This window comes from Pipistrellus kuhlii, unplaced genomic scaffold, assembly GCF_014108245.1.
Source record: "Pipistrellus kuhlii isolate mPipKuh1 unplaced genomic scaffold, mPipKuh1.p scaffold_m20_p_2, whole genome shotgun sequence".
Lineage (NCBI taxonomy): Eukaryota > Metazoa > Chordata > Mammalia > Chiroptera > Vespertilionidae > Pipistrellus > Pipistrellus kuhlii.
Window position 1 is genome coordinate 41,951,508 of NW_023425515.1, and position 6,000 is coordinate 41,957,507.

The window sequence follows — 6,000 nt, forward strand, 5'->3', positions numbered from 1 at the left end:
TTACCGGAGATGAACAATGGGTGCTGTATGAAAAGGCGGCCTCAATGGTTGGACAAAAATGAGGCTCCGCAGCCCACGCCAAAACCTGACTTGCATGCGAAAAAAGTGATGTTGTGTGTTTGGTGGAATTTTAAAGGAATTCTTCATTATGAACTTTTACCATCTAACCAAACCATTACAAGTGCAGTATATAGTGCCCAATTGGAAAGGTTAGCCCAAGCTTTAAGAAAAAAGAACCTGCGCTGATTAATCGGAAGGGCGTAATTCTTCACCACGATAACGCACGACCGCATACTGCAAGAATCACTGCTGAAAAACTGCTCCAGTTGGAATGGGAAGTTCTCCCTCAACCTGCATATTCTCCTGATATTGCCCCTTCCGATTACCATTTGTTTCTTTCTTTGCAAAACTTTCTTCTTGGAAAAAAATTTAATAATGAAGAATGCCTCAAAAATGCATTGACCGAATTTTTTACATCAAAATCACAAGAATTTTACAACAGAGGGATTAAAATGCTTCCTGAGCATTGGGCACAAGTAGTAGAAAACAACGGCAACTATATTGTTGATTAAATTTTGTTGTATTGTTTAAACAAATTCAATTTTAAAAAGTATTAGAAAACGACATTAATTACTACTAGACCTAATAAATTCTATTCGTCACTGTGCCACTTAAGATTATCAACATTCTGCAGTTATTTCCCTTTCTGAGCTTCAGGTACTCAATAATAAAATGTGAGCTGCGACTAGCTCACAGGGTTCTTTTGAAAATCATATACAATCATGGATCCAGAAGCATCTTGCATTGATAATGTACTCAAAAGCTATAAAGTATTACTTCTTTTGAAAAATCAAAAATTGAGATTATTGATTTATAATCGCACAATGAGAGCTGAAAATACTTAAATTTAATTATTTAGGTATTTGGGAAGGTTCAAATTTCTCCTGGAAGAGAGTAAATTTAAAATAAAGTGGAAATGGGGAGAAAGTGGCACTTTACGTTGAGAAGAGGGAATTCTTTGAAGGAAAACATACCCATAAATACTGAGAATTGAAAGCATTTGAGTGGGAGAAAGATTAAAGATGAAAAGAAAAAATTGTAAGAGCAAAGGAATGGGAATCAGAAACAATAAATTCTTTAAAAATTGTCTTTATCGATTTTAGAGAGAGAGGAAGAGAGAAACATTCATTGGTTGTGATTGAAGCTGTAAACTGGGTATGTGTCCTGACCAGGAATTAAACCTGCAACTCTTTGGTGCCCAGAACAACACTCAACCAACTGAGCCATATCAGCCAGGGCAGAAACTATAGATTCTTGTCCTAGCTTCACAACTTCTCTTCTGTGTGAACTTACAAGTGGTGATAAAAGGAATTAATGCTTACTAAGTGCTTCACACACATCATTTCACTTAGCACAAGATTCTTATGAGATCGATAGAGCTCATCTCCCTATTTACACATGAGGACATTGAAATAAATAATATACCCATAATTACATAGCTACCAAGTGTGAGAACTGGATGAGTCATTTTACATCTCAGTTTTTTGGAATATAATATGAAAAAATAACACTTTATTGTATAAAGATTTTTCCACAGTGCTATAGAGATATAAAGAAGCTATTATTAACACCAAAAAGGAACTGTCATTTTGTGTAATTCATGTATAGTACCTGTTATAAGTGATTTAGCAAAGTTTGGAAGTTACAAACTAAGGCATCAGGTTTAGCAGTTTATGAAAATACTAGATGCCCAATGCCCAAAATTCATGAAAGGGGCTGGGACCTCACAGCCTTGGCTGGCACTCAGAGCCTGGCTTTGTCCGGAATGTCGTCTAGATGGTCGTTCTGCATTTCTGTCTAATTAGCATATTAGTTTCTTTATTATATAGGATATGCATTGATATCAAGCTGTTTAATATTTTATCTTGATCTGTTTGATGTATTCATCTACTGAGACTGTTTATTCCAAACATTATTTTACAACTATCTTTAGCTAACACAACTTGCATTTCTATGCCCATCACCAAGACACAGAATCAGGCACTTCCGTGTTGCTGAGGTCCCACATATGTTGTATAAATGGGGATCCTGTCGCCTCAGTCTCCACAGCATCTGTTTAATGCCAATATGTCCATTCTTTTGGCACTCCATACGTTTTACAAGTTGCTGTCCTGTTAACCCATGGAGTGAACATTGAAAAGCCAATATCCTTCTTGAGGTATTAACTTCATCCATCTATAAAATGAGAGGGTTTGTCCAAGTGATCTCTAAGTTCTCTGACATTCTGGAACTTTTGAAATGTTGGTATAAAATAAAATTGTGCCCTCTCATTGTTATAAGTAGAGCATGAGTTGAATTCCCTATTAAAAATAAACAAGTCTCACAGTTTCCAACAGGACTAAGAAGAAGAAAGATAAACCACAGGTTCCTCATTCTTATTTCTGAAGTCAGTGGCTAAAGCCTGAATGCAGGCCTTGTATGTTTTACCAGCCCCAAATGCTTTACCTGAATTGGTGGACTGAATGCTAACCAGGAACTCTGGCTGTGCACTCTGATTACATCAGCAGGGTGGGCTGGGAGGCTCGTTGCAGTTCAGAGTAGTCATTCAACAGTTCAGTGACACATAGAAGGTCATAGACTTCAAAGAGAACACTGAATGCAGAGATGAAGGCCTGTGCAGAATGGCCCAGTTAATGAATACACTTCATAATTTCATGGTGTGCTGATTCTCCCAGACATGGAGCCTTCACCTCAAGGTCCCTCCCTGATTCCTCAGCATATTCAACTGAGCGTTTTCCTTTACGTAATTATTTTATGATTAGAGAACTTAGCAAGAGACTAATCCTCATTATGTTGGGCACTTTGCTCCATTATTTGCAAAGCCCTTTTCACATCCATTACTTCATTTGTCATCTCACTGCACCTGTGAGGTATGCAGGGCATATACAATGACCTATACCTTAGAGACAGAGAAACAGAGTCAGGTAGGAATAAACTGCCCCAAATCACATGGCTAATAAATGCCATATTCACTCCTGCCCAGTGCTCTTTCTTCTCTGCCACAGTCCATTAACCTCACAGTGGGTGTGTTTTTAGCCTCGGCATCTTTTGTGCACTCTAGAGGAAGGGGTATAATTTCTGCTTTTATATGCTGCATTTCCTAACATTTGATAATGACCATTTCTTGCTCCCTTGTGCTATGGCTAATGTAAGTGCTATATTAGTGTCCATGTACTTTCTTTTTCTATGCAATGGTTTTCAAGCAACGTTCTGTGAAACAGGGGACTTCAGAGGCCTTTGGAGGACCACCACAGTGTGGTTAGGGGGAGAGGGATAAATAGGTTAGAGTTAGACCATAAGCTCCACCTCTGCTCCAACTGGAACATTTTGTTTTCATCTGTTTTACATAGTGAGCAAAAGGTCTCTAGCGAACATGTTTGAAAACTACAGTTATCATCTTCTTTTCTAAAGGCGCCATATTTATTCCAGCAACAAGCTCTAAGCAGCTAGCAGGAAAAAGCATCAGATCTGCGTTCAAGTCCAACTCTCTGGCTTTGAAAGAACCTGAGTGACCTCCTTAAGCCTTGGTTTCTTATAGGAAATGATAACAACAGCGCCTTTTATATTACTTTGCCAGAGCTATAGAAACAGAGCTTAAACAACAGAGTCACTGTCTCACAGAGATGTCAGCAGAGCTGGTTTCTTCTGAAGCTATGAGGGCAGAATCTGTTTCAGGTTTTAAAATAAAGAGTCCTATGACTCTGATTCAGCTTAGTTTTAAAGCCTAGAAATCATTCTCTCTTTCCCGATCCCATCAGACACCTAGCCTCTCCCTCTGATAAGCAGCAGCTTCCTGAGGCAGCAGAAGACAGCAGCTTAAGCCTGATTAATGGTCCCAGGGTTTTGACCTAAGCTATGTTTCAGTTTCTGAGCCCTAAGGTGAAACTGCACTGGTTGCTTTCCCATAAAATCAGACAGACCCTACAGTTGTCCTTAAGACCTGAAGAAATGATTCATTACCCTTACCTCACCTCTGACTAATCAGCTCTCAGCATGACCCTGAACTCCTAACCCAAGGTGCCTTGTGATTTTGCCCTGTATAATCTGTAAGCTACATGCCATTGGGGAGTGGGGATTTTAGAAGCATTAGCTCCCACCTCCCAATTGGCCAATTCAACAGTAAACTTTCTGTCCTGCAAACTCCTGTTTGTGCATCTATTTGGGCCAGGGACATAGGGAGGCAGACTTAAGAAAAAATGTGGGAGTTCTGGTAACAGTGTATAGGGGTGTCGAACTCAATCAGAGAAGGGGCCAAAATCTAAAATCCAGCCTAAATCGCTGGCCGAAAGGTTTACTGAACAGTCATAAACTGTCATTGTGATGGAAACGCAGCGGAGTGCAGTGATGACAGCGCGGTGCGGGCCACATTGCAAGGCCCGGCGGGACGGATTTGGCCCGCGGGCCTTGTGTTTGACACATGTGGTGTAGATGGTTGTATTTTTCCTGTGTCACTCATACTGTCTTCTATCTACGGGTGACTGTCTGTGTCTACATTTCCCCCCCTTTTTAAAAATCTTCACCTGAGGATATGTTCTCATTGGTTTTTTTAGAATGAAAGGAAGAGAGAGAGAGAGATAGAGAGAGAGATAGAGGGAGAGATAGAGGGAGAGGGAGAGGGAGAGGGAGAGGGAGAGGGAGAGGGAGAGGGAGAGGGAGAGAGAGACATCAATCAGTTGCCTCCTGTATGTGTCCTGATCAGGAATTGAACCTGCAACCTTTTGGTGCACAGGATGATGCTCCAACAGACCGAACCACCCAGCTAAGACAAATGTCTCCTTTTTAATAAGGAAACCAGTCATGGTGGATTAGGGTCCAAGCAAATAGCTTCTTCTTAACTACTGTATTTTTTAGTGTATAAGACACTGTTTTTGTTTTTGTTTTCTAAAATCATTAGAAACATCTAGGGGTGCCTTATACACTGAAGTCAGCCGAGGAGGGAGCTGTGCCAGTGCATAGCTGTACATACAGTGTTAAATAGGCTTCCTCTAATTATGAGCCTTATTGTTACTGATGTCAGCCAATGCCATAATTGAAGGTGGAGGTGGAGAGGTGGAGAGTGTGCAGATGCAACAGGGACCCTAGTATTCTGAGCCCATAAAAATGTATATGGGCTCAGAACACTAGGGTCAAGAAATAAAAAGATAAATGTTGGTAAGTGATTGTCTTACTCTACAAAATTCAAACTGAATGTAATCAGCTATGCAAAAGAGCATGGAAATAGAGCTGAAGAGAGACAATTTGGACCTCCTCCCACTGAGTATATGATCAGACAGTGGAGAAAATAAGAAGGAAAACTCTTTAAGATGTCAAAAAAGAAGAATGCCTTAACAGGAAAATCAGCAAAATGTTTAAAATATTGATTTCTTAATTTGGAGTTGGAATCTAACACATGGAAAAATACAGTGTAATTACATCTGCCACATCACTATTTCCAAATAAAGTCACTTTCTGAGGAACTAGGGTTTATGATGTCAACATATGAATTTTATATGCACACCATTCAATCTTGTGATGATAATTAGATAAGGTTATGTATGCTTTACAGAGGATCTCAGACATAATGGCTATTTAACAAAATGCTATTTTGCTTTCTGCCTTTTGTGTGATATAAGCTGCACTGATAATGTTTTTCTCCTCAAACATTTCCTCTGTTCTTCTTTGCTATGTCTCTATTTGTACTTTCCCCAGTAGCCTCATACTATGATCTTTTGATGCGATTCATCACCTCTCCACACTTCCAGGGGAATTTCTGAAATGCAGGATGAGGTTATGTAAGTAACAAGCTGTAGCTTTCATGGGAGATTATCCTATGAATGAGCACCAGACTGATTTTTCAGGATCATTGAGTTCCTCCAAGTCTCTTTTTATAGAGCAGAGCCTGGCCACCTTGAACCCAATCACTGCAGTGTGTGAGGAGACCCTGGGCATGTAGAAGAGTCA